Raw genomic sequence first — 12,034 nt, forward strand, 5'->3', positions numbered from 1 at the left:
AAATATATCCCTTTGTACTTGAAATAGTGTGTGTGGGGAAGTCGATGTTTTTCAAACACAAAATTTCACAAAAATTATTTCTTTTTTATTTTTTTGAAAATTTTATCAATTTTTTTACGCAATTAATGCTCCAAAGAAGTTAAACAGCAGTCAAAACATTCAGAGTTTTGCCCGATTTGAACAGTTTTATCTATTTTTCAGTTTTATTGTGATTCATTTATTCTTCCTAATTGCAAGGCTCACGGTCAACCTGAAAAATACACAAGACTTCTTTTGCTTTTCAACTGATTTACTATCAAGCAACTAAATGGAAACAAACTATCCGATGAAAAAGCTGAAATTGAAAAAACATTTAAGCGAGAAACTAAACAAAAATAGAAAAGAACCAGATTGGTCCATCTAGAAAACAGTACCTAAAAAATTGATTATACCGGTTATTTGAGACGCAAACATGCTGAAATTGTGTATGCCATCCGCTTGACACAAAAATCAGTTTCAAGCTGCTTCAGTACCTTTTTCGGTAGTTAGATCGCAAATTAAAAGACACATGCTTTCGCAAGTGTTAGCAATGCGAAACAAAAGTGGCATAGTTGTTCCGACTTCGAAGAAAATGGAATATTCATGCTTGGTGTGGTTTTCTTTAATCAGTAAACTTTCACCGGTCGAAATAATAAACTTCAACTAAGTTTTATATACCCCATTGAAGTTATTGACTTTTTGAAGAATCTGAGTTTGAAAAATTTCAAAATAATGTTTTTTAACAGAAAAATTCATACCCTTTAGAAGATATTGACTCCCTAAAATCAAATTGAAAAAGATATTTTACCTCTGATCTTTTTTGCAAAGTTCTGGGAGTTTGAAAATTGCCAATTTGACCATGATCTGGACTGAATTATGCGCGTTTTGGAGTCTTTATTCATAATTCTGAAAGCGTAATGCGAATAATTTATGCGTTTCAAATTATCCCGCACAACAAAATTGTTCCAAATTGAATTGAGGCAAGCTAATCGATCGTATTAAATTTGTACGACTCTTTTTACGCTTGATTTTTGATATTGTCCAAAACTTATATTTTATCAGTTTTTGATTTTTCCAAGAATCATTTCGATATAGATTAAGGAGCAGTCGGAAATTACAGGGCTTTGCCTTCATATACGAACAGTCTTGTTTCAATTTTACTGTCTTATTTCAAGTTCATCAGTTAAAATTATTATGATGATGGATAGATAGTTAAGAAGGCTCATGGGGATGTTATGGCGACCGTAAAGCGACAACTCGCATTAAAAATAAAACTCGCAATAGACAAAATACAGTGACCGGAGTAGCATCTCTCCCTACATTACACATGCTAATCATAACGCCCCGCAACGATTTTTAGCCTGATGCGACAACTCGCAATATACTCACCGCCGCAGTCGCGCCAACATGCTCCGAGCTTGCCACGAGACGGTAAGACTTTACACGAAAATTAGAGCCGGTTATCGCCGCGAAATTCTTAAATTTTAAATTCATTTAGAACTTTGGTCTGAACAAATTGTCAGTTTTCATTTTTTATCTTTTGGGTTGTCTTTTGCTTCTGAGTAATGCTTCTCAAATTTCTGAGTGAGTTTCGGCTTTTGTTAACTGAGTTTCCTTGTCTTACGAACTTTGCGCTATTATTTTAAATTCAAACCTTTTAAGTAGATTCATCACTCTGTAGAATTTTTGGGTGATTTTTGTAACTTTTGTTTGTCAAAGAAACATTTAATTTTTGTTTCAAGCGAACAATAGCAAAAATAAAAAATATCAAATGAATTTCCACTGTTCACAATAATTTTAGCAGAAAAATAACTGAAATTTTTGGGCAGTTCCACTGTTTGAAAAACCGCTTTTGTCCCACATCAGTATAACACAGTCAAAAAACAACAAACACGTACCTCCAGCTTTAGTCCCCTAGTTGTCTTCTATCCAGAAGTTCGAAAATTTTGGTCCACCTGTTTTTTTTTCATTTTTAGGTTTTTTTAATGTTTCTGTTGCATCACAGATGGTGCGAAGATCTGCTTCGCCTCTGTGTCGACGTTTGATTTCGTTTTGAAGGTGGCTGCCGAATAAAAAAAATGCAAGTAATGCTTCTCAAATTTCCGAGTAATGTTAGATTTTTGTTAACTGAGTTTGATTGTCTTACGAATTTTGTGCAATTACTTACTTTTAAAATTTTGAAATAGATTGATCACCTTTTACAATCTTTGAGTCATTTTTGTTTGTCAAACAATCATTTAATTTTCGTTTCCAGCGAAGAAATGCATAAGGTAATTTGTACACAAGAAGCACCTATCAGAGGCTACTTAAACACTGCTGTTTAGAAGACTCCAACTTAACTGAGTGTTCAAATAAGGACTATAGTAAAATGTTTCAAGTACATAATTTGCATATACACAAAGTTAAACGGAGAAAAACTCAAGAGTTTTAAAAATCTTGTAATTCTATCGAAGATCTGAAAAACCATTGAGAATGCACTAATGATGTCAAATGAGCAATTGTTTGCTGCGTTTTTCATGAATGTTTAGGTCGTTCAAATCGAATTCATTCAAAAAATTAACAAAAAAATTTTGCTTACTACATAATCTAATCATTTCTTCAGTTGAGTGATTTCTAGAATGATTAAGTTTCTTAGTGATTTCGTTAATTGTTTTTATATTTTCAATGCAATACGATTTGTGTGTCAACGTGTCAATAACTTGTGTCTAATGTCAAATTTTTGAAAGGTGGAATCTATGTGGTATTGTCAATTTCCTATTTCTGAAGTAATCGTGCGTGTTTTTTCATGGCTTACTTTGATTCATGACTCAGAATTGAAACAATTGATTGGTGAATTCTCTAGTGCTTTTGACCATTAATTTAAATATCTCTGGAGTATTTGCTCATTCTATAAAGATTGATTCTTGACAAAAAAGTCCTGATACTAATCTAAATTGGCAAAAACTTTTAAATTACTGTTCAAAGTTATTCTATCAAAAAGAACCATAGAAAAGCTAATTCTATAAAAGAAATCAAAAACTTGCGATGCCAACAGAGATGCGATTAAGTTTCATATTAATATGTTTGTGATATACGGATTTATATCAATCGTGATCAGAAAAATCAATTTTCACTTCTTGAGATTGCGTTGAAAGTATACATTCTACCGAAAAGTTTGCACCTAAATTGCTGCATCTAAATTTTTTAGAGGTTTGAAATTTCTGAGTAATAATCGGCTTTTGTTAACTGAATTTAATTGTCTTACGAACTTTGTGCTATCAGTTTAATTTTACTTCAAAAGTTTTGCCAAATTTTTTTTGGCAATTTTCAAATCCCTTTTTCTGATTTCATGTAGACTTGTTTGAAGCTTCTCATTCCTGCCATGTAGCTCCGCCAAAATACGCTGACTCATGTTCTTGACAGTCTGTTTAGCGAAGTTTCAAAAAAATTTGAAATCCCATCAGCACCACCACAGTAACATATACGTTGTCGAGTAGAAAAATAAGCTTGGAAGAGCTCCTCAACCCTTGCGGTGAGATGCAGGTTCGTTTGGAACATAATTTAGTTTATTTAACTCTACAAGGTTTCGAGTTGTACAGCATTTCAAATTTCAGTTCACAGGAAAAGACAAATTTGGTAGCAGAACTGACTTCTTAACATGAGAGGCATATCGATACTAACGATCCTGAATTTCTTTGTTTCGGCCTTACTCAGTTAGCTACTTCTCTCCTGTTGATGTTTTGAAGAAATTGAGATATCTAATAATTTTGTACAGTTGGTTGCTATCTCCTCATAGAAAAGTTTCCTCGTGAGCTCACTTTAGAACTCGCCGTGGACATTTTTCACCATAAAATTCTTATTCGTTCTGAGGGTGCGCAACACCTGAAATGACGTATAGTACCTCTATTTTTTGATATGAGTAAAGTTCACAATTTTCGCAGATGATTTATTTGGGTACTCATTTTTACACCGAAGACTTTAGTCAAGGTGTTATGGTATCGTGTAACGGTTTTTTTTTTAATGTTGTCTGTTGTCAAGTGTCGACAAATAACGTCCACAGTTATCAATTATCATGTGGGCTGGACTATATCGCGCTATGTCACGTGATTGCGTATGTTTGTTTCTTTGTTTGTTCATCTTTATTTATTTAATTATCTGTTCTTCTATTTATTTAATTATGTTTAGTTTGCTTATATTTATTTATAATTTATGTATGTACATATTTATTTTTGTTTATTTTTATCACGTGTTTTGTTTATTTATTTAATTATTCTTTCTTTCATTTAGTTTTGCTTTTATTATTTCTGTGTGTGTATTTATTTAATTTATTTATTTTCATTTATTTATATTATGGGTCTGTTTGTTTGGTTATTTGTTCATATATATTTTTTCATGTCTATTTAATTATTTGTACATTTCACTTTTGCTTTTATTTATTTATTTATTTATTTATTTATTTATGTATTTATTTATGTATTTATTTATTTATTTATGTATTGATTTATTTTTTTATTGCTTATTTATTTATCAGGTGTGTTTTGTTTATTTGTTGATATTTATTTCTATATTTATTTAATTATTCTTTCTTTCATTTAGTTTTGCTTTTATTATTTATGTATGTGTATTTATTTCATTTATTTATTTTCATTTATTCATATTATGGGTCTGTTTGTTTGGTTATTTGTTCATATATATTTTTTCATGTCTATTTAATTATTTGTACATTTCACTTTTGCTTTTATTTATTTATTTATTTATTTATTTATTTATGTATTCATTTATGTATTTATTTATTTATTTATGTATTGATTTATTTTTTTATTGCTTATTTATTTATCAGGTGTGTTTTGTTTATTTGTTGATATTTGGATATTGTTATGGATCGTTTGAGAAATCGAATGGCGTCCGTTTAAATTTGACGTTCCGTAATCAGTTTGACGCTGAACGTTGAAGTTTTATGTCAATTTTATTACTTGCCGGTTTTTGAAGGTTGAATTTGAACTTGATTTTGTGGAATACTTAACTGATATCTTTACCTGATTGAAGTTTTGTTCATGAATACCAACATTGGTACATTTTTCAGATCTGTGTCATGTCTTTGCAAGTATTTTTTTTGTTTTTTGGATTTGTTTTTCGGATTGTTTTACTGCTACATACTGTCAATTCTGAGACTGCTTCACAATTTCTCAAAATAATAAGACTAATAGCTTTTTTTCATTTTAGCTCTTTCTTGTAAGTATATATGTAAGTACGATTTTTAGTTATTCCGGAGACCCATATGAGTCTACATGCCAATTTATACGATTGGCCGATTGAAACGACAGGAGGCGTTTTGCTACACATACAAACACAATCTTTTGTATTTTATTATAGCTATAGAAATTGATCTACAATGCGTAAGTACGACATTTAGTTCTACGATTGTTTTTTCAGGTCCTTTGTCAATATTTCAGGCTCTTTGTCAATATAGCAAAATTTTGGTGTATATATGTGTTAGTAAGATTTTTAGTTCTACAACGTTTATTCAGGCTCTTTGTCGATATAGCAAAATATTGGTGTATACATGTGTTAGTACGATTTTAGCTCTAGAATTGTTATTTCAGGCTCTTCGTCAATATAGCAATATTTTAGCGTATACATGTGTTAGTACCATTTTTAGTTCTCGAACTGTTATTTTATGATCTATGTCAATATATCAAAATTTTAGTGTATACATGTGTTATTACGATTTTTAGTTCTCGAACTGTTATTTCATGATCTTTGTCAATATATCAAAATTTTATTGTATACATGTGTTAGTACCATTTTTAGTTCTCGAACTGTTATTCCATGATCTTTGTCAATATAGCAAAATTTTGTTGTATACATGTGTCTGTACGATTTTTAGCTCTAGAACTGTTATTCCATGATCTTTGTCAATATAGCAAAAATTTGACGTATACATGTGTTAGTACGATTTTTAGCTCTCGAACTGTTATTTCATGATCTTTGCCAATATAGCAAAATTTTGGTGTATACATGTGTTCGTACGATTTTTAGCTCACAAACTGTTATTTCAGGCTCTTTGTCAATATAGTAAAATTTTGGTGTATACATGTGTTAGTACGATTTTTAGTTCTAGAAGTGTTATTTTATGATCTTCGTTGATATATCAAAAATTTAACCTATACATGTGTTAGTACGATTTTTAGTTCTAGAACTGTTATTTCAGGCTCTTTCTCGATATAGCAAAATTTTGGTGTATACATGTATTAGTACGATTTTTTGTTCTAGAACTGTTATTCTTCAATTATTAGTTGTTCAAGTTGTTTGGTTTTTGCTTCAGTTTCTATGCCTTCGGTGTATTGCGCGTAGCGCCTATGTTTAAAATAATCTGGATATTTCAAATTTTTTTTGCATGTATCTTTATGATGTCTCAGTCAACTTCTCGAGACATTTGATTATTTAGTCTTCTTTTGTAAAAGTCTGACTGAGCACGAAACGAGCAAAATTAATTAAAACATAGTTTGAAAACCCCTAAAACAAAATTAACCTAATAATAAAAAGTAATCAAACGGAAAAAACAACTGTGCGTTTCCATTAAAGGTGAGAATTTACTTTCCGATTAGACTGCGTAGGACTAAATCGAATTATATCAACCTTGAAAGGTAACTTCAATTTTTTGTTTGTGCGCTGAGACAACAAAATTCTCGGAAATATTAAGGTTTTATTCTAAGCTAATATTTATAGAATAATTAAAGATCATAAAAAAGTGTGCACTAATTTGGCCACTTTTTCGCCAATTTTGCCAATTTGGCCAATTTGGCCCATTTTCAATTTTTGAATGTCTTTCTTTTTTTTATTGTTTCGATGCTAATTTCATGTTACAAAATATTTTCAGCATGCTATATATCTTTAGTCTCAACTTTGTTAACAAAGTTTCAATTAAACGTCAAATCACTTTTTGTGAAACCGTCAAGCGTTTTTTTGAGGCTTGTCATTACTGACAAGTAGCGCGGCCCAGCACGTAACTTCATAAACGTGTCAATCATTTGGCAATGTTTCATTTGAAATCCCAGTTGTAATCATCACTACCACACTAACGCATATATTGCTCCAATACTTGTGGTGAGATACAGGTACCTTTGGTAATTATTGAAGTGTTCATTTTAAAAGATTCTGGATTGTGTACCCCCTGTGGCTTCCAATTTACCAGAGCAGTCCGATGTTTTTTGCAGAAATCAAAATATCAACATAGAATGCATAGCCCTACTGCTAGAGCGAGAGTTTCCATTTCAGTTTTGTTCAGTTTGCAAATTCTTTCCAGATGATCTTTTCAAGAAATTGAGATGCACTTACTTGTATACTTTCGAACAATTTTTTTGCAATTTTTTTTGTTTTTTTTTTCTCTAAGAAAACTCTCTCAATGTGCAACCATTGAGAAATTATGAAAAGTTAACTATAAAAGAATCTGCCAACAAAATTTCAATATTAGGCATTTTAAGGGTCAATCAAAGTCCGTGTTGAAGTCATCATAAACACACTAATATGTTGTTTATTTTGATGCTAGTGGTTTTTTAAGCGTCCACTAATTGGATAATAATTACGAAATAGTGACTCCGATTTAACCGTATTCGGTTTTCTTTTCTTCCTTTGATTTTTTCAAGGGCTTGCCTTGCAACACAACATGAGCGGTTATCTGACTCTCAAACACTATTTTCAATTGATTACCTTTTTCTTATCAAAACTATCCCATGTGGTAGCACTCAGGAAAACAGCATGAACAATTTTTAGACCTTTTTTTAAATCTGAAATTTCGAAACTTCTATTTGGTGCAAGTAAATGATGCTCTCTGTTACTAATCAGTATTTGTAATCACGATTCAGTTCTTATTAAACTACAAAACAATAAGATTAAATTTTTTGCTTTAAATGTCTCCTAAAAATGTGTTTACCAATTGCTGCGATCTATCATGGTTCTGGCAGGTTTTTTCGAGAAAACTAAGTCTCGTCAGTGCATTAAAAAGTAAAGATTTGGAAAACTTGTCAAACAATTTTTGTATAAGGAAAGATCAAAATCACGAAATTTATCCAATAAAAATCATAAGGCTCGAATTCAACCAAGCTTCCATTCGGATTTCTCATTACTTCTTTTGTGTGGCTTTTTTGAGGTTTAATAACTTTCAATTTTCTTTATTAAAGATTGCTTCCAGCTGAGTTTTAGTATTTCGCAGCTTTATCCCAATGTGAACACATACTTACTTCTAAAAACATCGCGTGTGAATGATTTTGGCTTCTCTTCATTAATACGAAGTGCTTTGATTTTTTTAAACTAAAAGCAGGTGGACGCCTGGGTAAATAACTTCCAGTTAAAATACTACTTCTAATTTTTTTTACCACACTAGAGTTTGTTGACCAACAGGATAATCCTGTTTTTGTTGATCATCAATTCTTATGGTGCAATGCCTGGCAGATTCGTCGATTTAAATGGATTTGGATCCTCAAAAGCTCCATTCATGCACCAGCTTGGGTTTAATTTCAAATGAAAAAGAAATTAACAAGGTCACACAAGTCTTCAGTTTTTGCGTCATGAACGATAATTGCGTAAGGTTGATTTCCTCGCAAAAGAATAATCAACATAGTCAGCGTACCCTTACTAATAATGCTAAACTATTTCTATATCATCATTGTTTGAGCTGTTACTTCTTTCTCCACAACAATATTTTTTTTATAGTGTAATCAGTAAATTATCTATTTGGTTCATTTTTTCAACATTTTGTTTCGTTTAGGTCCACGTTTTACATTACTAGCAGAGTCTGCACATAGCTAGCCAATTTCTCTTCATTGTAAAACATCCGTAAATAATTCTCTAGGGTAAGAAATCATGGTCTGAGCCAAGACTCCTCCACTTGGTCCTTGTGCCTCGGAAGCACACACTGGAAGCACGGAGCACGGCAAAAGACAGCCGGCACTTCACCCAGTTCATAGATTTACTATAGGGTTTCTCCAACTTGGTAGATAATGCTTCTCATATTCTCCGAAGGAAACTTGCAAATTCTGGAGCAAGCATCCCATCAACAGACACGACAAGAGGAGTGGAAGACATATGTCTTTCCTGACACGCGTCTGAATATTTTGTCTTCTTCTCAACCTCTGCTGAGTGCAAAACACTCATGGGGCTTCTGTTCTGATAAAAGATGGCGTCGGTGTCAGAGACACGAATATCAAAAGACGCTCCTCCCTGTCTAACATAAACACCACGACAAAACAAATCTGCAATTGATGCGGGTGTCTCATCTTGCGGGTTGTGTTCTCTAATAACAAGCTCTCTCTTTACATCCTTCCACACTAGAGAAGCTAAGTCGTCTACTGACTGGCAACTATCACAAAAAGTTGGCGAAGCGATCAAGTTTTTGTTATACCGTACACTCAATGCATCCCGAAACTCCACTTCCGAAAGATCAATGTTTTCTGCAGCAATCGGTAACGCTGTCAGCCAGGCAGATAAGCTTCCTTCATTGATTCTTTTTACTGCGCGAACTTGGTCTGCTGGTAGCTCATTCAATAACTCCCCCAACAACTCATCATGTTTTTCTTCCAATATTCGATGATGTTTTTTTCCGCGATCGAGACATTTGATTTCTGTGGTCTCCATGGGAAAAACCGTGCTGATCAACAATAGCATCATAAAGAACCGTAACTGCTTCCGGTGACGTGTTGTAAGACTCATCAGCGAAACTGGTTGGGTTAGACACTCTAAGACCAACCACCCTTTCTTGCTGGCAAACAAAAGAAACATCTCTCCATTGATGAAATCGACGAAGTTCCAAGTATCGCAGGTAATAATTTCTCCATCAGAAGGTTCTCTAGCGGTTGAAAAAGCTGACTAGAACCACCCAAAACACGATGGGAAAAATTCCATTCCGCTTGTAGGGACTGAGTCAGTCCTGATAAAGCACACTGTGGTTCTGCTTTTGCCACAAAAAAAAGTTTCTCAGTTTTGTCTACCCACTCAAGTTCTTTCTTTTTCAGGTAGATGTCCTTCTCATTTCCGTCTCTAATGAAACCACCCAAAACCTTCTTCCCTTCCACTATAGTAATCGAATACTTGTCAAATATGTGATGCGCTTCATCAGCATATTGTTTATCGACAACCAGAAAATTTTTGGAAGGCTCTGGAAAGTAACCGAAGGCTGGACCTTCCTCAATCAAGTTTTGGAGCCATATCGCCAATTTCTTGAGTTTTGCTATGGCCGCAAAATCATCAGCAACCAATTTTGTAACACATTGTTCGGATCCTTTAACTTCCGAATCAGGGTAAGAAGTGAAACACTATCAAAGAAACATTGCCAGTGGGTCTGCCTGTGTGGTTCCTTCCTTACTGTATATCACTTCATCGGCGCCAGCAATGAAAAGCGACGCGAAGCCTCTGTAAGTATTGAAGAGAAATCTAGAACATCTAAGGCCACAATATTCGAGCATTCCACAACGCTGTTTCACGATTGAGCGAGTTGAAAGCATTTGATGCATCCGTCGACAGCATGCCACAGCCATCTTCCTTGTTGTCATCAAAAACATCAGAGAGCGCATAAATTGCACCTTCAACGCCAGCTTTCAGCCCACAAGCTAATTGATCAGTCGAACATGTTTCTTCAAGGTCAATTTTTGTGAATTATTCTCCGTAGACATTCACCTCTGCCAATAGGTCTCGCACGCCAGGACATTTATCAAGCGCAATCAACCTTCCAGAAACCAGTGCTTGCACTTTCGACCATGTTAAGAATTGGTTGCACATTTTGTGGCGAGAGTTGCAACTTCGTCTCTCAAGTGGGAACTGGGAGCCCCATGACGTAATAAAACCGTCTGCCAATGCTCAGAATCTGTTCCCGAAGCTCCCGAACTACCCTGCAAAGAACGTGTCGTCTTTTCAATGGAAGCAGAACTGATTATAACATCTTCAAAGTCGTGTAAAATTGGCACTTGCAATCGCGAAGAGAGATGTGACTTGTGTGGCTCTGGATGCTTTGATTTCAAAATCTCTAAAACCGTCACACCTTTCTTCACCTCTTGCATCGGATCAAGCACACCCCCGCTTGTTCTCTCCGAGAGCCACCGCATAGCACTTCTCACTTTGCCTTTCATCATTAATGAACCAAACACTTTCGAGATCTGTTTGTCGTCCAAATTATCTTGATTTACTTGTTTCCTTTTGCCATATCTCACTGCTTCCGCCAACAACTTGTCGAATTTGTTTTCCTTCCAGTCTTCAATGCGCCGTCCAATAAGTGTTCGAATGTCTTTTGATGCTTTAATCATTGGATCTCTTTGTAAGAAAACACGAGCACCAATCCACAAATAAGCTGTACTCAGAACACGTGATCTGCTCCAAACTTCCGAATCAGGGTAAGAAGTGAAACACCATAGAAGAACATTGCCAGTGGGTCTGCCTGTGTGGTTCCTTTCCTACTGTATATCACTTCATCGGCGCCAGCAACGAAAAGCGATGCGAAGCCTCTGTAAGCATTGAAGAGAAATCTAGAACATCTAGGCCACAATATTCGAGCATTCCACAACGCTGTTTCACGATTGAGCGAGTTAAAAGCATTTGATGCATCCATCGACAGCAGGCCACAGCCATCTTCATTGTTGTCATCAAAAACATCAGAGAGCGCATGAATTGCACCTTCAACGCCAGCTTTCAGCCCACAAGCTAATTGATCAGTCGAACATGTTTCTTCAAGGTCCATTTTTTTGAATTATTCTCCGAAGACATTCACCTCTGCCAATAGGTCGCACGCCAGGACATTTATCAAGCGCAATCAACCTTCCAGAAACCAGTGCTTGCACTTTCGACCATGTTAAGAATTGGTTGCACATTTTGTGGCGAGAGTTGCAACTTCGTCTCTCAAGTGGGAACTGGGAGCCCCATGACGTAATAAAACCGTCTGCCAATGCTCAGAATCTGTTCCCGAAGCTCCCGAACTACCCTGCAAAGAACGTGTCGTCTTTTCAATGGAAGCAGAACTGATTATAACATCTTCAAAGTCGTGTAAAATTGG

This window comes from Symsagittifera roscoffensis, chromosome 2, assembly GCF_963678635.1.
Source record: "Symsagittifera roscoffensis chromosome 2, txSymRosc1.1, whole genome shotgun sequence".
Classification (NCBI taxonomy): Eukaryota; Metazoa; Xenacoelomorpha; order Acoela; family Convolutidae; genus Symsagittifera; species Symsagittifera roscoffensis.